Source organism: Pelophylax lessonae, assembly GCF_965119305.1.
Source record: "Pelophylax lessonae genome assembly, chromosome: 5".
NCBI classification, from domain to species: Eukaryota; Metazoa; Chordata; class Amphibia; order Anura; family Ranidae; genus Pelophylax; species Pelophylax lessonae.
Window position 1 is genome coordinate 10,260,057 of NC_138772.1, and position 26,432 is coordinate 10,286,488.

At 43.9% G+C, this 26,432-nt stretch overlaps 1 pseudogene across 1 annotated transcript in view; it reads right to left on the reverse strand.

Moving 5' to 3' along the window:
* Positions 1–18,174, reverse strand: part of LOC309556403 — a 76,867-nt pseudogene extending 58,693 nt beyond the window's left edge. Inside the window, exons 1-2 of the transcript in view lie at positions 18,153–18,174; positions 13,204–13,285 (exon numbers count right to left, since the gene is read on the reverse strand). The product of the transcript in view is annotated as an uncharacterized misc_RNA (transcript). The remainder of the gene's footprint in view (positions 1–13,203; positions 13,286–18,152) is intronic.
* Between the last annotated feature and the right edge of the window lie 8,258 nt (positions 18,175–26,432).

Consider the following 26,432-nt stretch of genomic DNA (forward strand, 5'->3'; position numbering starts at 1 on the left):
CACAGAGAGAGGACACTGCTAGGTGCCTCCATATTAGTCCTGGGGCCAGTTTGCTAAAATATAGCATAGAGCAGTGGCGGCTGGTGCTTAATTTACTTGGGGGGGGGGGCCAAGCCAGCCAACCACATAACCCCCATATCGCTCGCTCGATCGCCTGCCAGGCCCCCCACCAGCCCTTGCACTTACCCCATGCAGGTGGGGTCTTCCCCCCTGCGTCTCCTCCGGAGGCCTGGCAGTCGATTCTTCTCCCGGCCAATCAGGAGTTAGGACTCGCGGCCAATCGGGTCTAAGGACTCCTGGCCAATCGGGACTAAGGACCCACTTTCTGATTGGCCATGAGGAGAAACAGGGAGACATTGGTGAATATTAACTTGCTAATGTCACACAACTGGGTGGGCTTTGGGCGCATTTCTCTGCCCCCGAGCCCACCCTTTTTTAAGCCAATTAGAGCCTCCGGCTCTAATTATGTGCTTCTAACAAAAAAAAAAAAAAGATCCATTGGAATCCATGCGTCTGGCGCCCTGCATGTAGATTAGGGGCCAGGCGCATGGATTAGGGGGGAGGCGCTCCTGCGCTGCGCCCTGTATGGACGGGCCACCACTGGCATAGAGAGGTGTACCACAAAGGGAAGGTTTAATGATTTTGCAAATATTTATTTACTTTGTTTAATATGGTAAAGTCTAACAAAAAAAAAAAAAACATAATGACATTTAGTCAGATAAATTTGAAACATTGCATATTTCGTTTTCTCCTATTGAGCTACCAGATGAAGTTCAAGTCTCATTTTTCACCTTTTCCAGACTGCACAGACCCGTCTCCCATCAGACAGCCCAGAAAGCACTTTCAATCAGATAAAAGGAGATGAAAACCAGCTATGCTGTGTTGTCTCTTTAGTTAACCCATGGTGCTCTGTTAATCCTTTAAAAACAACACTGTTAAAAATAATTGATGAGCAGAAAATAAATGTAGCACTACCCCCTAAGGAACCACTGGTATTTTACCCAGGTCTTCCCCACAAGGTAGATTCACACAATCTGGTGCACAGACACTTCCGCTCGTTGTCTTCAATGATCAGTCTAGGGCACAGGTGTCAAACACAAGGCCCTCGGGCCGAATGCGGCCCCCCAGGCCATTTCATGTGGCCCTCGCACCTCTCCTGCAGCTGCAGGACCCCCCTTGTCTCTGTAGTCGGCGGCAGAGAGAACAGGACTCATTTTCCAGATCCTACACTCCTCTGTGCAGCTGCAGAAAGCCTCGTCTTTCCCCACCCCCCTACCCCTTCTCAGCAGTCTGCAGCAGAGTGGAGGGCAGAACTCCGCCTACAGATCCTGCACCTCTCTTTGCAGCCACAACCCCACCTTGCCTCTGCCTCCCCTGATATCAGCATTCAGCAGACTCTGGAAGCTGACTCCAGTCCTCCTCTGGCTCTCCTTCAGACCCTGCACTTCTTCCCAGATCCATCCGCATCTTCTTCCTGGCAGCAGCACAAGGTAAGGGAGTGCATTGTGATGTAAGGAAGGGTGGGTTACTTTTGACTTATGATGGTGGGGGGGCTCTTGACGTCTCATGTAAGGGGGCGTGGGTTGCTTTGGACATCTAATCTTACAGATATAACCGGCCCTTTGAGAGAAACCATAATGCTGATGTGGCCCGTGATGAAATTGAGTTTGACACCCCTGGTTTAGGGGTTTTGTTTTTGTTGTTTTGTTTTTGGAGAGCTAGGGAAGGGGATTTAGCGGGATACTCCAAGAAATAGAACTATTCACAGTTGGGGACATCTAACTGATCTCTCTGGTAAGCACTTTCAAAGTCCTTGCTGGTAGCAGGTAGCAGACTCCTGAGCAAAATCCCTCATTAGTAGTAGTAGTAGTAGCAGGGCAAAGCTCCTCAGGTACAAGCCAGTTACAGCAGACTGTTTGGCAATCCAAAAATAGTAGAACTGAGCTAAGTCTTATGCAGTAGCGACAGCTGGACAAGCTCTTCAGAACACTAGCCAGAGTTCCCTTTGTTCAGACCCTCAGCTAACTATATAGCACACCAGAAGGGGTTAAAAGCACAAGTCTATAGATCCTTTAGGTTGCCTGTGCTCACAAAATGTCCAGGGACAGCTGGTAGCCTCTTTCCAACTTTTAAGCGACACTCTATACCAGTGATACCAGACATGATCTTGAATAGACAGCCCTTTCAGCCACCTCCCTGTACAACCAGGGTCACTCTCACTAACTTCAGGCCCTCAAAACTCCCATCTGATGTAGCATGGCAGCACTCTCTTTCTCAATTCAGGCCCTCAGGTTGCCCACTTGAGGTCACATGGTAGCACACTCTATCTCAATTCAGGCCCACAGGTCGCCCACCTGAAGCCACATGGCAGCAAGTGCCAGGGGAGGCAGCAGCCTCTTCCCTAGCTAAACAATCCACTCCTGGGAAAGACTTAAAATTCAACATACTCTGTGAATAAATACACTTCAGGCCTGACCCACCTGGAATTTGCTGGAGCGGCATTATTATACTTGCTGTGTTCTGCATATCGTCTGCCTATACATCCAGAGCCTTCCTAGGTTGCTTTGATACAGGGGAGCCCAGAGGCAGAACCCCAGCAGCTGATCACACTGAGCAAGCTACACTAGCCGTTCACAGCTCTCTGTTAGGCAGACAGCCATTCAATTTACTTAGCTGTCCCTTTGTTAACCAGAGAAACCAAAAACGATTCTACACTAATCCTAGCACCTACCTAGGAGGGTGCTACATTAGCTTTCCTTTAAGTACAGGTATCCTTTAACTGACCCTTTTCCTCTCCTAGCACCCCCAAAAGGCTTTTACCCATACACACACCTGTCTTTACTCCTCACATCCACAGCTTTTAGGTCTGCTAGATAGGCGACTTCTCTCTTTCTGGAAATGCATGGAAATATCTATTTTTTTGTGATTAGAAGTGATAAGAAGAATAGCTCACCAGTGTGCAGTGGTGTGCATTGGCTATGATTAAGGCTTATTGCTGAAAAGTGTAAGCCACTGTACTTTGTACACTCCCCTCAATGTAATAAAGTAAATTTTTTGGAAAGAGGAGTTGCCGGCTCTTCACCTTATACCTCCATGTTCCATTAGTGTTGGGAAGACACTCTGAACAGGAGCACCCTCAGTCCACCTCCGTAGGGAATCTGTCTGGGTGTTGCAGTTTCTTCTCATGATGTACATTTGTGATGGAGACGGCTCTTATCCTTCAGACCAAGGTCTACCAGTGAGGATCAATGGCATAGATCCTTCACCTGTAGATCCTCCTGTGTGGATCTGAGTGTTCTGCCTATAATTTTTAGAGATATTTCTGACATTATTTGCAGTACAAAAAAATGAACAGATGAGACAATATCCTTCTCTCAGCAATTAGCGTTGAAGGAGAAGATAGCAAGATGTTATCATCCACTGTATTTAGTTAAAACAGTAATATATTTCCCCAAAAAACGTTGGTCTTTGTGGCCTTTTTAGCCAGTGAAGGGTTAATGCATGGGTGTTAGAGTTGGAATCCAAGGAGAGATATCTTTCTTTGTTGAGGTCATGAACAGAGTTGGCAAGTCTTGCAAAAATGACACTGAGACCAGGAGGGATGACCTTAAGGGATGCTGCATAAGAAATTAAAAGCATGCTGTCCTACCATTATGTAAACAGGCCAGTGCACTGTTCCAGTGTTAGCAGTAAGTCACCGTGGGCCACCATGACTTTTTGAGGCCCTTATCCCTCAACATTGGTCATGGCCATGTTTGGTCAACTGGAATGAGCTTAAGGTTTCAACCAAACCATGAGCTCATCCCTAATGACCATTTCTGGTCAATGACATCACCCAGGATACCCAGCCCTGTGTTTACATCATTGGATTCATTGATTGACAATGGATTTACATCAGGGGACTTTAGCAAGTGAGTCTATGTTTTTTTATTTTTTTCCGGGAATGAGTAAAAAGAGATACTCAGATAACCCTATACCCATTCCCCCTTGAAGCAGGAGGATATTTGAGGTTCCCTTATTTTAAACAGGGCTTCCAATTTACTGTATAAATTTCAACCAAACCAAACTGTTCCAGTGTTAACAATAAGTCATGGTGGGCAACCTGCTAGCTTCAATTTCCAATGTGAAAGTGTAGGACCCCCTTCAATCAATCATGTTACATAATTGCAGATAATAATTTCATCTGCAGGCATAACCTGAAACCATCAGGTTGGGGAATGGCTGCAAATGTTTTCCACATGCAACCAATCACAGCAGATCTCTTAGAATATGCTTTGCAGGAATCAGTTCAAATTAGTGGTAAATGAGTGAATAGCCACATAGTAAGGCCAGCGACCTAACCTTTCTCTACTACAGCTAAGCAGTAGATCATGGTCAATGGCCTTCCCTACAAAAGCTGATCCCTCCATTCCTCCTATGTTCATAGCAAAGCAGACAGAAACAAGGAACGGCTTGTAGAGTCTCTGCCCAGCACTGTAAGGATTTACTGTACTTCACCTATTAGACTGTGCCTGTCCTATAACCTCTTCCCTTGTTATGCTTCATTTGGTAACACTAGGGATGAGGTTAAATTTGGAACTCTTAGGGTGGGCTAAAAATTCTTGTGCGGAGAGAAAGTTCCTCCTTAATTATTTATGTGTTTAAATTTTGGCATTGGTACACATGTAGCAGGTTAGTCCAAGCTACCTCAGCCAGGATGGCTGGAGTTAACATGTTTTACAGGTTTTTCTTGGCGGGCTTTCTTGGGGTCAACCCTCTGGCCGGCAGGTGGGACAGCCTCTTGCAGGAGGAGTTGTTGTCGGCACTCTCTCCCATGGTCTGTCTCCCATGGCAATGGGAGCAGATCCGCACCACAGAGGCCCTCAGCCTGTGCACAGGTATGGGAAAGGAAGAGTCAAAGAAGTGCACGCGTCGAGACCGTGCTAGGTGCATGGCAGGAGCCCATTACCTTACTGGGAGTGAAGAAGCGGATACAGGGGGAGAGGGCATTGGCTCTGCGTGTCCCCTTCTAAATGCAAGAGTGACCGCAGTGGTGCATATTAACATCAAGAGAGTTAATTAGAGCGCTGACATTTGCTCAGACAAAGGTACCTTATGTGTAAGGCAATGACCCTGTTCAAGGTGCCTAGCATAGCCCAGAGGCACCCAATGCAGGGTAGGCCTTGACTGCGACCCATTTTAGGCACCCAATAAGGAGGGGAACATGGAGTCAGTGTCACCCGCCTACCCACACATGTCCCCATTGCAGTGCCTGCCTTCCCATGCCTTTTGTTTGACAATAGCTTGCTTTTTCACCCTAACAATAGCCAGAATTGTAAAAACAAGATTTGTCCTCCAAAGACTTCAGTGGGGTTTGCTGCAAAGTTCAGGAACTTTGAGTAAGATTCACAAAACTGTTCAGGAACTAAACACCGATAAATTTGCTTATTGCTTGTTTATAATCAGTATATATGTCTACTGTGTAACATTTAGAACTTGGATCAGCCCCCAAATAATCCTATTTTAAGACCCTAAATCAACTCTTCATTGGATTTAAGATCAGCCCTCTTTAAAGCATTTTTCAGACTCCCGATCAGTCTACAAGCTCAGTACTGAAGCCAATATACACGCAGCGAATGGTGGCTCCCATATTCCTGGATAGATAGATAGAGGCTGCACACTCTAGTTACAGACAGTCTTTTATCATTAGGACTGGGGGTTCCTTTTATGTGAGAGGGAATTGGGCCATACACTTAAGGTCTATGTATCTACATGAGATGATGGAGTTGTTATCCAATTGCTTGTGTGCTTATGTACCCTTGTGAATGCATTATTTATTTGCTATTTTTGCTATGTTAATGTTGAAAGTTTGTATTTTTCTATAGATCAATTCCTCCTGAATAGTACTCCTGAGGAAGCAAATTAATCGCGAAACATGTAGAGTACGTTTTGAGGTTGATCAGTGGCCCCCCTGTGTGAGGAGGTACCCCAGTATTTCATCTATGTTCAAGGAATTCATATTGTACAATTGTTTATGTTCAGTTAATTTTGAAAGGCTTAGGTGCCATCATTGAACTATGATAACAATTGCTGTGTTGTCTATTTTCCTCCCTATATGGGCGGTTGTTGTTGTTTTTAATATTTATATAAAGCAATAAAATGTGTATATTCTTTATTATAACGGTGTTGTAAATCCTTGCGGTACCATGAAAGTCCTCAGTGCCTCCATTTTCTCCTATGATATATGAATCTTTAGGATGCAGGTACAATACTACCAGGGGCGGCCCGTCCATTTGGGGTGCAGGGGCGCCGCCCCCCTATCCATGCGTCCGGCCCCCTAATCTACATGCAGGGTACCGGATGCATGGATTCCAATGGGGTTTTTTTTTTTTTTTTTATAGCATGTGATTAGAGCCAGAGGCTCTAATAGACTTAAAAAAAGATGGGCTCAAGGCGCAGTGCCCACCCAGTTGTGTGACAGTAGCGAATTAATATTCACTATTGTCACATGGATTCTCCTCCTGGCCAATCAGGAAGCGGGTCCTGAGACCCGTTTCCCGATTGGCAGAAAGGAGAAGCCATGCCATTGGCCGAGGAGGGAGGAGACGCAGGAGACCGAGTGAGCACCGGTGCTGCACACAATACCATTGTTTATAGACAGAGCAGAATCTTTAGCAGCAGGGCTAGAAACCATTGGGCCCCATACAGACAAGCTGATGCCCCCCCCACCCAAAAAAGTTATCAATGAACACAGTGAGTGATCAGTGCTGATTTACCAGACTCTTCCCCCACAGTCCATCCTGATGGAGCCTATTGTGTGCTTGCAGCTGCCGATGGGAAGGGGAGGAGGGAAGCCAGTGCACGGCAGGGGTGGGGGCACACAGGGGGGCCTGGGCAGCAGGGAAAAACGTATGGTGTGCAGGGAGGGTGATGGTTGGGGCAATTATTGGAACTGATCCCCTGTAGCTGAAAGCCAGCGAGAGGGAGGGGAGAAAAAGCCAGCTTTTAACTGCTGCAGAGAGCCATACAGGGGATCTGTTCCAGTAATTTCCCACCTTCACCCCCCCCCCCCCCCCATTAAGCCCTTCACCCTTCCTGTCAACATCCGATTCACCCAGCAGCCTGGGCCCCATACAGGAGGACTGGTGGTACCCCCTTATCCACTGCGACAGAATTAAGCCGAAAGGTCAGATTCTGTCACAAGGTACTGGAATGAGTAGTCCTACACCCAGTGCCGGGACATGAAGTAGGTCCGCTGGACCCCAGGATTTGACTTCAAGTGGAACTACACTGCATCTGAGCACCACAAACCAAAACACTATTGAATTAATTTTTAAAATTCGAAAACAAACTCCCCCCATCCATGTCTCCATGCTTTATAGAAACCAATTTGAAAAATGACCCCCCCTAGCATCTCTGGCTGTGGCCATCTTGAGTAAGGGCAAATGATTCATGTGGCATTTACTTCTGGAATTCATCCACCCTTAGCTCAGGCATGCAGGCAGGAGGGTATGCTTATGTGAGAAAAGCCCCCTCCTCCCCTCCCCAAGACTCCTGGGATGTATGACATCATTTGCCTAGGCATGGAAACCAAGAAGTGTGGCAGCACCAGGAAAGCTTCTAAAATGGTTGATAATTAGCCTTCTAAAACAAAATGGTAGATTCTGTAGTACTTAAGAGACTGTAACGACACCCCGGGTATGAAAGGGGTTACATTAATTTAGGACAATCCATTCCCGAACACAAAGGCAGCTACCGGACACTCCACTCTGCCGAACAAGAAACCCATACGAATAATCCCCCCCCAAATACGGGACAAGGCTCTGTATTGAGGGTCAAGCAGGAATCAGACTCTTTATTGAATAGCATACAGGCTCTTTATATACACCTGAGAGCACTGCAGTCATCACACAATGGTTACAAAACTAGCCCCCAATAGACATTACTCTGAGTGTCAATACATCCCTTAGCAGACAACAGGTGAGTTCATTAGCACACTTAGCAATAGGTGAATGGAAAGCCACCTCAGACAAGATTATCACAATTTACTTATCCAGACAAAAGCAACATCGTTAAGCAATAGACAGTCGGTCCCTTACATTAAACTTCCTGGAATGACCATATTAGGAGTTGTACTTCCTGGTCATGGACCTCACAATGTACAGGGAATAAAATCTTCATATTTCTAGAGAGACATCATTCCTGAATATCACTGTCCCATTTAGAGTAATCCAAACCATATTCTCAGTGCCCACCAGTTTCTTGGTCAACCTGCTCCTAAAGTGACTCCCGTTACATATGGCTCCCTCCTTGTGGGACACTCCGGCAGACCCGGCTTGATCCTTCTCAGGTCAAACAGTCAAGCTGCGCATTTAAGCCCCCAGCCCTCCCCCATTATAGTTTCCTCTCTATTCTCCTAGAACTAACGAGAATATAGATAAGGAGAATACAGATAAGTATGAAACCAGGAATGTTAATTGCCATAGACAAATGTACAGACAACATCTGTAAGGAGGAAGATATGTATTGCTGCCAAGCTAGTTAGGGAAATATGTATCTGTGACGTAACTGTTGTTTTATATATGTGATGTACACGCTTACTTGGGCACTTAGCAAACGGCCATGAGCTGGGCTAAGCCATTTTCACTAGCGAATAAAAAGGTTTGATTCCTGAAAAAGCCTGAGTCCAAATTCAATTCCATTCCTGAGTTTCAATTAACTATTTGCTGCAACAGAAACAACTGAAGAAGTGTAAAATGTAAAATGTAAGTTTAAAACAAGTAAAAATGATATCCTCTACCAGTGATGGGGAACCTTGGCACCACAGATGTTTTAGAGCTACATCTCCCATGATGCTCAACTATACTGCAGAGTGCATGAGCATCATGGGAAATGTAGTTCCAAAACATCTTGGGGGGCCAAGGTTCACAATCACTGTCCTATACAATCCAACCACTACAATTTACATATTTTCCTTCCGCATACTCCCCATCCCCCTGCTCCAATGGAATAACATCCTGCCAAAAAAAATACCCACAATTTCCAGGAATGGGGTGACACGTGTCACTCCCTCTGCACACATCTGCATAAAAACAGTGCATGTTTATGAGAAGCCATTTGCAGTTGTACTGGATATAGGAAGGCGTATTCCTCATATAGATAAAAAATAGTATACGGGAGTTCCATTAACCTCCCTGGCTGTATGATTGTTTCCGATTTTAGGTGCTGAAAGCGAGACCATTATTTTGCAGGTAATTCTTAGCCCCCGTTCACACTGGGGCGACCTGTCAGGCGACCTGGTCGCCTGACAGGTCGCCGTAGGTCGCCTTCCATAGAGAAGCTATGGACCCGTTCTAATAGGAGCGACACAAGTCGCTCCGACTTAGAAAAAGGGTCCGGAGCTTCTTTGGGGCGACCCAGAGCGACCTGCATAGACTTCAATGTTATGAAGTCCGTGCCGGCCGCTCCGAGGTCGCGGTGCGAGCAGCGCGCCGCGACCTAAGAGGTCGCCCCGGGAAGTAGTGTCGCCCCAGTGTGAACGGGGCCTTAAGGACGAGCAGCCAAAACCAACTATTTACATATGATTTTTTTTTTTACTGTGCGTTCTTCTTTATAACATCTCGGGTATCATAAAGTTTGAAACACAAAATCATAAATTATGATATAATAAATAACTATAAATAAGTTAAAGTGTATATATATATATATATATATATATATATATACACACACACACATACAGTATATATATATATTATATAAATATACATGTATGTGTGTATATATATATATATATATATATATATATATATATATAAAGTACAGTAAAACTGCAGGAAAGGGCACTGGGGGGCAAACTAATGTCAATTTATTTTATTTTGTAATGTAGTCCATTTGGATTACAATATATCAGTGTGTTTGTGTGTTTTACTTTTCAAATTTGCCGCCGGTTCCACCCCCCTGCGAGCGTCACGTCGCAGGATACGGAAGCCAGGGCTCACAGCATCGGGCGGAAGATCCGGCCGCCGCATGCTGCAGAGATACATCGCGGGATCCCGGGGACAAGGTGAGTATCCTCTACCAGGATCCAGTGATGCTCCCTGGTGGTACCCCGAGTGTAGCTCGGGGTTACCGCTAATGCCACTAAAATTCCACCCCGAGCCGCACTCGGGAATACCGCTACGGAGGTTAAACACCCGTCTTGCTAATGTCAAGGTTGTTCAAGCAAATTAATTCCACCTTGTTCAACTACTCTTCTTGGAAACATAAAAAAGCAACATAGGAGAGTGATATCCAAAAAAAAACAACAAGTCCTTCCAGTCTGCCCCTATTTTGATTCCATTCAGGTTGGCTTCTGTGGTTCAGGCGGGGGGCAAACAATGGCAATCTGGCTTTGGGGTGACTCTATTTATTTTAGCAAAAAAAAAAAAAAAAATAACACATAGAGGTTGTAACGGAACTGCGACCCACACTGTGTTTTTGGGCTTCCGTCAATATATATATAGTCTTGAATAAAGATATCAGATATTACAGCCGCCCTACATACAAAAACTAGCTGAATGTATCTGAAAACATCAACCACTTTATTGACAGTCTCACACAATATATATACACATGAGGACATCCCCCTCCAGATCAAATTACACCACCAGGTCATGTGCCTGATTACATTATCATATGCAGATGAAATTGTATACAGAAATAGAATTAACCTGAACTAATTATCTAGCCACCTGGACAGAAACAATATGTGAGTTCATTAACAATTAACAATGGGACAGACAGGCTTAACAGAAAACACATCACACCTTAATACACAGACAATAGGAAGAGACCACCAGTGACAGAGTCTCCATCTCTGACATTGAAGAACATGGAACAGAGGCCAATGTGATTAGCTCTTTCAATGAACATGTTCAGAATCAAACAGGCCTGGAATAGTCTTCACACATCTCCTGAGACACATGGCTGTCAAATATTACTGTCCCATTTGAAGCAATTCAAACCATATTCTCAGTGTCCATTAAGTAGTTGTCCATCATTTTGTTGGTCACCCTGTGCCCCTAATAGACATAGGGTGACTTACACATAAGAGGGGCCTAGGGGGCTGAGAGAGGAATTTCCCAACCTCTTGAAGGTAAGCTGGGTTCCACGGGCCCCCCAACCAAAGTGACTCCCGTCACAGAGGTGTATTTATACAAAAATTTGCAAAGCTTTTCCTCCTGTGAAACCTTATGTATATTTTGTCTGTGCGAATGCCAACCAAATCAAATGTTACTGGGCTATTTTCCCTCCAGGTCAGATATTCCTCATTCACAAGAATAGTGGGAATCAGGAAAATACTGCCACTAGATGGAGCTGATGGTTATAGTAAATAATTAACTATTTCCTCCTCATCACCACCATCTAGTGGCCATAATGCAGTATTTTCCTCATTCAGACTATTCTTATGAATTAGGGGCATCTGACATGAAGGGAAAATAGCCCAGTAATATGCGATTTTCTGGCATTCACACAGAACAAATTTACATACAAATTTTTTTTTTTTTTTTTAAAGATACCTCTTCTTTTTAACTATACTGCTGGAGATATAGCACCCTCCTAGTGTACAGTAGGCTGCTGGGTAATTTTAGTTAGCTCCACTGCAGGGGCTGACTGGCAACTTTTGGCCCAGGGGGCAAGTACAAACCAGAGGCCCATGGTGCAGTGACTCTGCCCCCCCTCCCACTCTCCCTCTTCCCAGCCTCCTCCTGACCCCCATTCCAGGCTGAAGCTCCAACCCAGGTACTCCCTACTCACCGGCTGAACTAGGGGCTGGCCGGGGGGGGGGGGAGAGTCTCCAGTGGGGCATGGAACCGGCCTCTGCTCAGACACAGTTTACAACATCCATGCTGGGGGAGAAGCCTTGTCCTCATCCCGCACTTAGTAGGTCAGCGGTGTGGACATTTTTACTTCTCTTCACCAGGAATCCTTTAAGCATGTCTGTGGCAGAAGTGGTGCAGCCTTTTTACAGGGCAACAGAGCGGCCTGGGAGGCAACTGCCCCCCTGCCCCCTGGCCCAGTCCTCCCCTGCTCCACTGTAATCAGAGGAGCAAGAGGTTGATTATTTAGGGCTGCCCAGGGTTTCACAGGCTGTTGCTCCTCCATGTCTTCCAGGGGATTCTAGAACCACAGTTGGAGGGGGAGCAGGGTATGGCCTGAATATTTTTTGGGACTCTAGCCAATTACTGGGGAGGTGTGCCCAGAAGGTGGTAAGAGAGCCCATAAATAGCCTGAGCAGCAGCAGCAGCAGAGTTCCTTGGTCTAGTCCTGCTGGAGGAGACCCCTGTAGTGTGGCTTTGCCCCTGGGGCAGATTTCTAGAAGAATCGATTGGGAAAAAACCAAGGTCCCAAGCGAGGCTTAGCTGGGGGACCTATTTGCAAGCTTGAGTCCAAGGATCCAGTTGGGTCTGGAGAAGCTCGCTGGAGAGAGCCAGGGGGAAGTTGGTGGGAAAATGTCCAGCTGTTTTATGGTGGTGTGAGTCTAGGAATAGCCCGGTGGATATCGGTAGGGAGCAACCAAAGAGAGAAAGCAACCCCATTGCTGGGGAGTTAGTGACTATGTGTAGCTTTTAGACTCTGAAAGGAGTCACCATCAATTTACTCAGTTCTACAGTTTTCTGGGGTATCCCATGCTCCCTCTCCCTATCCCAGTTCATCGTCTCAATAAAAACACAAAAAGAAACCCCTAGACTGTTCTTTGGAGCCAGTGGAAGAATGCAGAAAATGCTGTGTGCCTGGCTGTGTGTGCTCTAAGAGAGGGAAAAAGGACCAAAATTCACCAGCGGCCCTTTAGGAGGAGGGAGGGGGGCGTCCTGTATAGATGTTGAAAGAAGACATTTGTTTTCTTGACTTGTTATAATTTAGAATTTATTCTGTGTTGTCATTACACACATAATTTAACTTTTTACATTTTTTTCTTAGTGGGGAAAAAAAGAGAACCTCTGGCAGGATTTTGCAAAACCAGGAGATATAGTCCATTGGCTCTCCAGAGAGAGCGGGAAATGTCACCAGACCCGTGAAGGGAAGAGAACAAAGAATAAACTGAAGACCATAATGAATCCTCCATATGCTCCGCTCTGCAGGTGGTAGGTCAATGTCCCATGGTGGCTGGTGGCTTTTGAGACAACTCCATATCTATTGTTACACAGATCGCCTTCGCAGCAATAGACTTCAGACTCTGACCCCAAGTCTTCATTGTCGCTGTTTGTACAGTCTTTAACACAGTCCCTGGTGACTATCAGTGTAGATGTTTCAAAGGGGAAGCCTGAAATTCACAAAAGAGTAAGAAAAGATTAGCATAAAAAAAATGCTAGTTTGGTCGGACCGAGTCCTGAAATAGGGGTAAGGAAGCGGTCCTTCTCAAACTCATCAAAAGCCATATATCCAAGAGGAGCTGGGACTTCAAAAGGTACTCGTCCAGTAAGACGAAGAACCCAAAATGTTCTGCTGAGGCTGCTCACATAAAACAAGACTCCCCTTAAGTGGAAATCCAGAATGGGACTCAAAGACCAAATTGTGAGATTCATCAAATCAACCCCCAAAAAACAGCCAATAAGACTTGGAAGCTCAACCCCACTGCACCTCCTACTTCGTCAGGGCTTCAATATTGCCCAAAGAGGCAGAATTACCAGGGCACATTAATTGTTCAGTGGAGTATAAAATATCTCCAGAGTTATGGGCCATACACACTATAAGATTTTCCGAAGACTTTTTCCTTTAGACTTACCAAAACCATATAATATGAGGTCAAACCCAAACACTTCCAATTTGTATGCGATCTGGCCGGCCCCTGCACTACATAGAAAAGGTAAATCTGAAGGAAAAAGTCTTCAGAAAATCTTATAGTGTGTATGGCCCTTTAGTACTGAAAGATAGGAAGCTGCCATAGGTGGTGGTGGCAGAGATATCAGTACTATACTATATTGTCAAAAGTATTGGGACGCCTGCCTTTACACACACATAAACTTTATGTCATCCCAGTCTTAGTCCATAGGGTTCAATATTGAGTTGGCCCACCCTTTGCAGATATAACAGCTTCAACTCTTCTGGGAAGGCCGTCCACAAGGTTTAGGAGTGTGTCTATGGGAATGTTTGACCATTCTTCCAGAAGTGCATTTGTGAGGTCAGGCACTGATGTTGAACGATAAGGCCTGGCCCGCAGTCTCCACTCTAATTTATCTCAAATGTGTTCTATCGGGTTGAGGTCAGAACTGGGCGAGCCACAGAAGGCGGCGGGAGAGGGGGGAGGCATCCCCTCCCGCTCTTTGTAATGACAGCCGAGTGGCTTCTCAGCCGCATCGGTTGTCATTACAAGACAGCCCGCCACTACCGGGGTGATGCCTCAGGGGCAGATTGCGATATATCGGGGAAAGTGCATATCGGCCCCTGATATATCGGTATTGCCGATAATCGGTCGATCCGTAGCGTATATACATAAAGTGCATCAAGAAAAAGCAATTCAAATCTGTAAAGAAAAGCGCACGCAACCCCGGGCAATAACGCTTTAATAAAGGACAATAAAACAGTACATTGGAATTGCACTCACACTATTCCTTTAAGACAATCGCTTTACAGCATTCCAACAGGAGCTACTCGCTCCTCCCGTCCCTCCAGATGGTGACTCTGCGGTCTCCTCATCCGCGGCTGCCACCGCTGTATCCCCGCTCTCCTTCACTTCCTGTGTTGCCTGGTCACCGGATGCCGGTTCTAGTGCGCCTGCACCCTGATTCAAGACACGGGTGCACTGTCTCTGCTGTTCCTACGGACAGTGCACCCGTGTCTTGAATCCCCCACCTCGCAGCTCCGTACAACTTGTGGCTCCGGCTTTGGCTGAGGCTCTCCTGAGGCGCCGTAGATCACGTTGGTATAGTGTGCAGGCGCACTAGAACCGGCATCCGGTGACCAGGCAACACAGGAAGTGAAGGAGAGCGGGGAAACAGCGGTGGCAGCCGCGGATGAGGAGACCGCAGAGTCACCATCTGGAGGGACGGGAGGAGCGAGTAGCTCCTGTTGGAATGCTGTAAAGCGATTGTCTTAAAGGAATAGTGTGAGTGCAATTCCAATGTACTGTTTTATTGTCCTTTATTAAAGCGTTATTGCCCGAGGTTGCGTGCGCTTTTCTTTACAGATTTGAATTGTTTTGATCCGCCCCCCCCCCCAGTGGAGTGAGAGAGGAGCAGCAGCAACCAGGACATTTCAGCCCAAAAAAACATACAAACAAAGGAGGTGAACACATGGACAGCGCCATAAGCTGGTGAAGTACTCCTCTTTGTACTTGTTGCATATCAGCATATGCAGTGCTGTATTTTGGCCTAGGCCAACAAGGCCCAGGCCTAGGGCGGCACTTTGCAGGGGGGGCAGCAAAAAAGCCACCCCCCCCCCACCTGAGACTCTATTGGCCACTGGTTGCTAGAGCCACCTTTCTCACCCCCTCTCTCTTTCTCACTCACCCCCTCTCACCCACCCCCCTCTCTCTCTCTCCTTCCCTCTCTTTCCCCCCTCTCTCTCCCTCACCTCTCTCTCATCCCCACTCTATCTCTCTCATTCCTCTCTCTCTCTCATCCCCCCTCTTTGTCTCGCTCTCTCATCCCCCCCTCTCTCCCCCCTCTCTCTCTCATCCCCCCCCACTCGCTCTCACATCCCCCCTCACTCTGTCTCACACCTCCCCCTCTCTCTCTCCTTGATCCCCCCTCTCTCTCACCCCCTCTCTCTTTCACCCCCCCCTCCCTCACCCCCGCTCTCTCTCCCTCCCTCACCCCCTCTCTCTCTCTCCCTCCCTCCCTCACCCCCTCTCTCTCTCCACCACACACCCCCTCTCTCTCTCCCCACCCCCTGTCACCCCCCTGTTGTGAGATCTCAGGGGTTCATGCTGGGACTTGTAGTCCTTCAATTATGGAGGGAGTCACATCTGTTAAAAAAGGAGTGGGGTAAATTTACATAGGAGGGGTGCGCAATTTTAGTCTTGCCTAGGGCAGCACAAAACCAAAATACACCCCTGAGCATATGCAGGATCTGTCCTTTTTGATTATCAAGAAAAAGCATCAGATCAACATGAACCAAATGCTAAATATATATAAAGTGCATCACATGCTTAAAAAAAGTAAAGTGAATAATTAATCCCACGTGTATAAATAAAATTCACAAACAATACAAATCAAATCACAGAAAAAAATTGTATATATAATCAATCCGTATACAATGTGAACAAACTTGTGAAAAAAATGTGAAGAAAAAAATCTTTTCAGAATTTTTTTCACATTGTATACGGACTATTGATTATATATTCCATTTTTTTTCTGTGATTTGATTTTATTTGTTTATGAATTTTATTTGTACACGTGGGATTAATTATTCACTTTACTTTTTTTAAGCATGTGATGCACTTTATATATATTTAGCATTTGGTTCATGTTGATCTGATGCTTTTTCTTGATGCATTTTATGTATATACGCTACTTCAGATTTTTTATGCTGTAGCCCCGATCTGTTTATGTTTTACTTAATTACCGTTGTATGTGGTGACACTACAGGGATTGGCTGTTATTGTCCTTTTATCTTTTTCATTTAGGGAATTGTGCAATTTTGTTTATATCTGAAAGTATTGGTATTGCGCTTTTACCTTTATTTAGGGAACTGTGCAACTTTATTGCTATTATTGGTAGTGCATTGGATTTATTGTATAAAAGTAATAAGAGGTAATCATGTACCCCTATACCCATTTTCCCTGGGAGGTGGTAGATATTTGAGGGCCCCATATTATAACGGGGCTTCCAGATTCCTTCATCTTTTTGAGGCCCTTATCCTTCAACACTGGTCATGATCATATTTGGTCAATTGGGATGAGCTAAAGGTTTCGACTGAACCTTAAGTTCATCCCTATTGACCATATACTGTATGGTCAATGACATCACCCAGGATCCTCAGCCCCGTGTTCACATCGCTGGATGCCTTGACTGATGATTGAATTACATCAGGGGACTTTAGTAAGCGTGTTTTTTTTTTTTTTTTTTAACATTTTATTATTTTGGGAATGAGTATTAAGAGGTACTACTGGCACTTTTCCACTGCAAGTACCGGCTCGGCTCTACTCGGCCCTGCTTGGCCCGGTTTGCTTTTCCACTGCTGGTACCGCATGGTACGGTGTTGGAACGGTTCGGTACGGTATGGTTTGCTTTTCCACTAAAGTAGTACTAAAGTTAAGTGGGTGGGATAACAACGGGGTGGGTGGGATTCTCTGACCAATCAGTGGCTAGTAGTGACTGCATGCAAAGGATTGTGGGATATGGTACCGGTTATGGTACCTGTTGGAACCACAATCGAGGTGGTACTGTTTTTGAGAACCGTACTGTTCGGTTCCATGCAGTGGAAAAGCGCCGCCGTACCGTACCGAACCGTTCCTACACCATACCATAGGGTACCAGCACAAAAGCGAGCCGAACCGTTTGGTTCCATGCAGTGGAAAAGCGCCAATATATTCCTGTACCTATTTCCCCTAGGAGCAGGTGGATATTTGTGGTTCCAACATTATACATGGGCTTCCAGATTACTTACAAAGTACCTCACATCCTTTTTGGGGCCCTTATTCCTCAACATTGGTCACAACCATATTTATTCAGTTGGGATGAGCTAGAGAAGCCTTTCTCAAACTTTTCAACACAGAGGAACCCTTGAAATAAATTTCTGGTCTCTGGGAACCCCTGCTAAAAATGAAAAATCTACAACTCATGAAACAATAGTGTGACAGTCAGTGGGAAGAATGCTCCTTACTCTTGTCATCATTGGGAAGAATTACCCCCTTACAAATAGCTAAAAGGAACAATGGTGTCATTGGGAACTTATCTGAGAGGCAAAAATTGCCCTTCGCTCAAGGAACCCCTAGCAACCTCAGGAAGAACCTTAGGGTTCCACGGAAACCCTGGTTGAGAAATCCTGAGCTAGAGGTTTCAACTAAACCTTGAGCTCATTCCTAATGAACATATATGGTCAATGACTTCACCCGGGATATCCAGCCCCACGTTCACAGTCAGTGGGAAGAATGCTTCTTACTTACTCTTGTCATCATTGGGAAGAATCCCCCCCCCCCCCACACCTACAGATAGCTAAAAGGAACTATGGTTTCATTGGAAACTTACCTGAGAGGCAGAAATTGCCCATTGCTCAAGGAACCCCTAGTAACCTCAGGAGGAACCCTAGAGTTCCACGGAACCCTGGTTGAAAAACCCTGAGCTAGAGGTTTCAAACAAACCTTGAGCTCATCCCAAATGACCATATATGGTCAATGACTTCACCCAGGATATCCAGCCCCATGTTCACATCACTGGACACCTTGACCGATGACGGATTTACATTGGTGAACAATAGCACGTGCGTCCATGTGTTTGTTTACATCGTAGGGCCCTTTCACACTGGGCGGATCTGTTTGACGGAATCCGCTTGCCCGACGGAGATCGATCTGCTGATCCCCGCTAAGCAGACAGATGACAGGTCTGTCTCCACTTACTGTGGAGAAATTGACCTGTCAGAGTCCCGTTCTTTATAGGGAGATCAGATATAAACAGACTGCTTGTCCCTTTTCACCCGATCTTATCTTATCTGATCCGATCTTCCAGACGAATGGAAAATAGGGTCACCATCCGTCTGGATTTGGTGGATCGGATAGCGGCAGGTGTCAGCGGACATGTCACCTCTGACATCCACTGCTCTATAGGGGTGAATGGAGGGTCCAATCAGGCATCCTGAAAAACTGACAGGCGGACCTGATAGGAAAGCTCGTGTGAAAGAGCCCTTACTTTTTTTTCCCTTAAATTTCCACCACTTTTGTCTCCAGCAAAAAAGATCAAATATAATTCCTGGAAACGAAGCGATCTACCACTGAAAATAGAAAACAAGTTACAGCAATTTCAATGACAGCTGATGGATTTTCCCATGGGTTTAGTTGAGACAACTTTGATCCAATCTCTTTAGGGGATCCATCAAAACCGCCATTTTATGTCTTTGTGATTTTAAGAAAAATTTGAATGGTATGTTTGATTGTTCTATCACATTGCTATTTGTATAGCGAGGATCACACCAGCCAATTAGCACATAGAGCCACCCCACTGTTGATGCCCCCATTGAATCAGGACACTCACCCGCGTTTGAACTCAATTCGACAGTTTTACAGAAAGAGTAGTTCATTGGACAGGTCTTGATCTCGTTGCAGTATTGTACTTCTGTCGCAATGTAGCAGAAATAGCATTGGGTTCGGTTTTGCGAGGCTGGTTGGGAAGACATGATACAGGTTAGTAATGTGGCAAAGCATACTATACAATCATTCCTACCACACAGATAACTATGGATCCTAAACTTCAATAGAATGAATGAAAGGGGAAACCATACTTACCAATCCACCAAATTGTCCCAACATGGCCCCTCAACAGAGAGAGAACAGAGGGGACTGGAAATCAAACACCTGAGAAGAAGTCAAGCTCAGCATATTTGGAATGTGTCTGGTCTATAAACCAGAGGCTCTGGATGTATAGTTGGAGAAGTGGTTCTATATTTAGGACATATCCGGTCTATAAACCAGAGGCTCTGAATAGACAGTTGGATAAATGGCTCCATATTTAGGATGTATCTAGTCTATAAACCAGAGGCACTGGATGGACAGTTGGATAAATGGCTCTATATTTAGTATGTATCTGGTCTATAAACCAGAGGCTCTGGATGGACAGATGGATAAACGGTTCTATATTGTGGATGTATCTGGTCTATAAACCAGAGGCTCTTGGTGGACAGTTGGATAAATGATTATATATATAGGATATATCTGGTCTATAAACCAGAGGCTCTGGGTGGACAGTTGGAGAAGTGGTTCTATATTTAGGACATATCCGGTCTATAAACCAGAGGCTCTGGGTGGACAGTTGGATAAATGGCTCTATATTTAGGATGTATCTGGTCTATAAACCAGAGGCTCTGGATGGACAGTTGGATAAATGGATCTATATTTAGGATGTATCTGGTCTAAAAACCAGAGGCTCTGGGTGGACAGTTGGATAAATGGTTCTATATTTAGGAGGTATCCGGTCTATAAACTAGAGGCTCTTGGTGGACAGTTGGATAAATGATTATATATATAAAGGATGTATCTGGTCTATAAACCAGAGGCTCTGGATGGACAGTTGGATAAATGGCTCTATATTTAGGATGTATCCGGTCTATAAACCAGAGGCTCCGGATGGACAGTTGGAGAAGTGGTTCTATATTTAGGACGTATCCGGTCTATAAACCAGAGGCTCTGGATGGACAGTTGGATAAATGGCTCCATATTTAGGATGTATCTTAAAAACAAGAGGCACTGGATTGACAGTTGGATAAATGGCTCTATATTTAGGATGTATCTGGTCTATAAACCAGAGGCTCTGGATGGACAGTTGGATAAATGGTTCTATATTTAGTATGTATCTGGTCTATAAACCAGAGGCACTGGATGGACAGTTGGATAAATGGTTCTATATTTAGAATGTATCTGGTCTATAAACCAGAGGCACTGGATGGACAGTTGAATAAATGGATCTATATTTAGGATGCATCTGGTCTATAAACCAGAGGCACTGGATGGACAGTTGGATAAATGGTTCTTTATTTAGGATGTATTCAGTCTATAAACCAGAGGCTCTGGATGGACAGTTGTATAAATGTTACTATATTTAGGATGTATCTGGTTTATAAACCAGAGGCTCTGGATGGACAGCTAGCGCGCAGAAGTGAATGCATGCGCAAGTCGCGCCCACATATGTAAACAGTGTTCATACCACCCATCTGAGGTATTGCCGCAATCGTTAGAGTGAGAGCAATAATTGAAGCACAAGGCCTCCTCTGTAACTCTAAACTGGTAACCTGTAGAACTTTTTAAATTGTCGCCTATGGAAATTTTTAAGTACCAATGTTTGTCGCCATTCCACGAGCGTGCGAGATTTTGAAGCATGATATGTTGGGTATCTATTTACTCGGCGTAACTTTTCCTTTACATTATTGGTCTAACTTTTATGTTTTCTATTTTTTTTTAATTTAAAAAAGTCTATTTTTTTTCAAAAAAAAAAAATCAGTTTGAAAGAACGGTGCGCAAATACCGCGTGACAATAAAATATTACAACGACCTCCATTTTATTCTCCAGAATCTTTGCTAAAAAAATATATATATATAGATATATATATATATATAATATTTGGGGGTTCTAAGTAATTTTCTAGAAAAAAATACACTGATTTTAACTTGTAAACAACAAAAGTCAGAAAAAGGCCTGGTGGTTAAAAAAGAAAAGGAATGCAATCTAAGAATCTGTAAGCTACAATATAATAAATGTTTGCTTTTGGGTTTCATACCGCTTTGAGGATCTCTGATAAGCTCTGAACTGAGAGCTGCACCTTCACCATAGAGAAGTCCTGGCTTTTATTTCTATGTGTATCAAATCGCTTCCAAATCATTAATCAGCGAGATCAAGATAAGACAAAATGTTACTGAAAATGCCATTCCTCGATACTCTTCTATCCTATAATTATCTTCCATTTATAGTCCTGTTGTACGGGTTTATGAACCTTCTATAGCATATACACTATATTACTAAAAGTATTGGGACGCCTGCCTTTACACACACATGAACTTTAATGGCATTCCAGTCTTAGTCCGTAGGGATGAATTAGAGCGCAGACTGTGAGCCAGGCCTTCTCCTCCACATCAGTGCCTGACCTCACAAATGAGCTTCTGGAAGAATGGTCAAACATTCCCATAGACACACTCCTAAACCTTGTGGACAGCCTTCCCAGAAGAGTTGAAGCTGTTATAGCTGCAAAGGGTGGGCCAACTCAATATTGAACCCTACGGACTAAGACTGGGATGCCATTAAAGTTCATGTGTGTGTAAAGGCAGGCGTCCCAATACTTTTGGTAATATAGTGTAGATTGAATACAAACGCTTAAAGACCCCCGGGGGTGGAGGAGGGGGGGATATACTTGGAAACTCAATCTCTATCTTATTGACCACCATTGACTTTTCTTTGTTTCCATTTTCCTTAATTGCCTTCACTTCTTCGATATCCTCATGTCACCAAAGCTCTTCACTTTTAGGCTCAGTACACACCGGAGGGGTGTGAAGTGCTTTTCTGGAAGCTTTTTTGACATTCAGCATGAGGGTTCCCATTGTATCCTAGGGTGCCTTTTCACACCCTGAGCGTCGTACTCGGAACTTGTCCCTAAATAAAAATGCTCCAAAGAGGAAGAAGCTCAAGTGTGATACCAACCTCAATGGATTTTTCTGATGGCGCACTTTACTCACCGAACACGTTACCATGACTGTGTTCTCCCTTATACTGAAATAGATTGTAAGCTCTTTCACCTTCTGTATCTTCCCTTATACCCTAATAGATTGTAAGCTCTTCCACCTTCTGTATCCTCCCTTATATCCTAACAGATTGTAAGCTCTTCTACCTTCTGTATCCTCTCTTATATTCTAATAGATCGCAAGCTCTTCTACATTACGTATCCTCCCATATATCCTAATAGATTGTAAGCTCTTCTACCTTCTGTATCCTCCTTATACTCTAATAGATTGTAAGTTCTTATACCTTCTATCTACTCCCTTATATCCTAATAGATGGTAAGCTCTTCTATCTTCTGTATCCTCTCCTATACCCTAATAGATTGTAAGCTCCTTTTCCTTCCGTATCCTTCCTTATATTCTAATAGATTGTAAGCGATTCTACCTTCTATCTCCTCCCTTATATCCTAATAGATTGTAAGCTCTTCTATCTTCTGTATCCTCCCTTATTCCCTAATAGATTGTAAGCTCTTCTACCGTCCGTATCCTATCTTATACCCTAATAGATTGTAAACTCTTCTACCTTCCGTATCCTCCCTTATATTTAAATAGATCATATGCTCGTCTACCTTCTGTATCCTCTCTTATACCCTAATAGATTGTAAGCTCTTCTACCTTCTGTATCCTCCCTTATACTCTAATAGATAGAAAGCTCTTCTATCTTCCATATCCTCCCTTATATTTAAATAGATTGTAAGCTCTTCTACCTTCTGTATCCTCCCTTATATCCTAATAGATTGTAAGCTCTTCTACCTTCTGTATTCTCCCTTATTCCCTAATAGATTATAAGCTCTTCCACCTTCTATATCCTCTCTTATACCCTAATAGATTGTAAGCTCTTCTACCTTCCGTATCCTCCCTTAAGTGTAACTCCTCACTGTGAATTAAAAAAAAAAAGTAAAACAAAAAAATAAGACCAAAAAATAAGACAAATCTATGTAAAGCAATGGCACTTCTGCTGTTACACAGTAAAAAAAAAAAAAAAAATCCGATAAAAAAGTAAAACAACAAAAGCATAAAATCTTCCATTTGATACGAGAAATATTTTCCGATTTAAAAATTGTCCGATTTCACAAGCAGTCCTGAGATCCATCCATCAATGTCACCGCCGATGTCCCCCGATGATCTGTGCTGTCTTGTTTTGGATGTTATAATGTCTAAATTCTGCTCTTACTACGACACAAAGATCCATTTCTGAAAAAAAAATCAACTAAAAATACCAGAAATCCGATTGGGATAATTGTAGACTGCTTACCTGCAACCAAGAAAAAAGCTGAAGCAAGCAGACAGGAGATCAGCACCTTCATCTTGCTGAGTCGCTGGAGAGAAATAGAGCAAGCGAGGCCCCTGTACAACGCTTTATAGGTCCCGCCCACATTCCTCATTAACATAAAACTCCGTTCAGAGGAAAAAAATGTGATTAAAATTCTGGCCAAGTTGGAGGTGTTTGATGTCAGGTGTGATTGTTGTATAACGTCCTAGGAGTGCCTGAGCTGTGATTACCCAACTTCACCTGACACCTCTGTCACTGCTTCCCATACACTTCTATGGCTGGAGCGCCCATGTCTGATGTCATTGCGTCACGCCAGTCAAGTATTATTATAGATGGACGATTAGGAGAATCCACAGATCATCAAATGGAAGATTTTATTATTTTGTTGTTTTCCTTTTTTTTAGATTTTTTTTTTACTGTATAACAGCAGAAGTGCCAGATTTGTCTTATTTTTTGTTTTACTTTTTTTTATACCCTAAAAGATTGTAAGCTCTTCTACCTTCTGTATCCTCCCTTATACCCTAATAGATTGTAAGCTCTTCTACCTTCTGTATCCTCCCTTATACCCTAAAAGATTGTAAGCTCTTCTACCTTCTGTATCCTCCCTTATACCCTAATAGATTGTAAGCTCTTCTACCTCATGTATCCTCCCTTATACCCTAATAGATTGTAAGCTCTTCTACCTCATGTATCCTCCCTTATACCCTAATAGATTGTAAGCTCTTCTACCTCATGTATCCTCCCTTATACCCTAATAGATTGTAAGCTCTTCTACCTCATGTATCCTCCCTTATACCCTAATAGATTGTAAGCTCTTATACCTCCTGTATATTCCCTTATACGCTAATAGATTGTAAGCTCTTCTACCTTCTGTATCCTCCCTTATACTCTAATAGATTGTAAGCTCTTCTACCTTCTGTATCCTCCCTTATACCCTAATAGATTGTAAGCTCTTATACCTCCTGTATCCTCTCCTATACCCTAATAGATTGTAAGCTCTTATACCTCCTGTATATTCCCTTATACCCTAATAGATTGTAAGCTCTTCTACCTCCTGTATCCTCTCTTATACCTGTTTGCTCAATCTCGTCAGGAGGCAATTGCAAGATGATTTATGACCCTTTAGTCCTAACTCCCCCTGTGTAGTGAATTCCCCCTCGCCGGCCAGGAGATGCATCGACACACAGCAACTTAAGCTTAAGGTAGATACATCTAATTTATTTCAAGTTGGCTCACATATTTAAAGGAAATTTGAGCGGCAAAAACCAGTTTAAACCAATTACAATTCATGGGTCAACTTAACAATAGAACATATCTCCACAAAAACAATACATGAAAAGGCCCTTGTGTTCCCCATACATCTCTGCCAATGTGGGGTGTCTCGTGTCTGAAATTGTGTTTGTGGAAAAGCCGCTCCGTCTCTGTTCAGCTGTCTGATGTGTTAATGTAAGCAATTGTCAATTGTGTTCAGGTGTTGTCTGTAATCTCTATGCGAAGCCTAACTTGTTAAGTGTCCAAATTAATGAATGAAAGGTGTTTAATATGTAAACACCTATCAATGTCTGTCGTCTATATGCAAAAATACAACTGCCAAGTGTCAAAGGATGTATGAATGAGGTGTGTTATTCTGACTCATTAATATCAGTGCAAGAGCCTACTGGCTGAAATATACCATGAACTTTAATATTTTAATCAAAGCACATTTATACACTCTTTCAATACCCTAATAGATTGTAAGCTCTTATACCTCCTGTATATTCCCTTATACCCTAATAGATTGTAAGCTCATCTACCTTCTGTACTGTATTCTCCTTTATACCCTAATAGATTGTAAGCTCTTCTACTTTCTGTATCCTCACTCATACCCTAATAGATTGTAAGCTCTTCAACCTTCTGTATCCTCCCTTATATCCTATTAGATTGTAAGCTCTTCCACCATCTATATCCTCCCTTATACCCTAATAGATTGTAAACTCTTCTACCTTCTGTATCCTCTCTTATACCCTAATAGATTGTAAGCTCTTCTACCTCCTGTATATTCCCTTATACCCTAATAGATTGTAAGCTACATAGTTACATAGTAGGTGAGGTTGAATAAAGACAATAGTCCATCTAGTTCAACCTGTGTAGGTGTGTGTGGCTGTAATCATCTCACATACCCCTGAATGTTCTGATCCTTGAGATGTAAGTCTAAGAGTCTTTTGAAAGCCACCATACTACCCGCAGAAACCACCTCTTGTGGTAGAGAATTCCACAATCTTGTTGCCCTAACAGTAAAGAACCCCCCGCGTTGCCTGAGGTTAAAACGCTTCTCCTCTAATCGCATTGTATGCCCTCGAGTCCTCATGCAATCCCTTCGAATGAACAGCTTTTTTTCTAAGCTGGGATCCCCATTAAGATATTTATAAATTGCTATCATGTCCCCCCTCAGACGTCTCTTCTCCAGGGAGAATAAATCGAGCGATTGTAGACGCTCTTCATAGTCAAGGTCCTCCAATCCCCTAATTAGTTTAGTTGCCCTTCTCTGGACTCTCTCCAGCTCCAACACATCCCTCCTGAGGACTGGCGACCAGAACTGGACGGAATACTCCAGATGCGGTCGGACCAGAGTTTTATAAAGTGGAAGGATTATAGTCTTATCTCTGGAATGCATCCCTTTCTTTATGCATGCTAATGTTCTGCTGGCTTTGGCAGCTGCCGCTTGACATTGCATACTGTTGCCTAATCTATCATCAACTAAGACTCCCAGATCTTTCTCCATTTTTGATTCCCCCAAGGGCT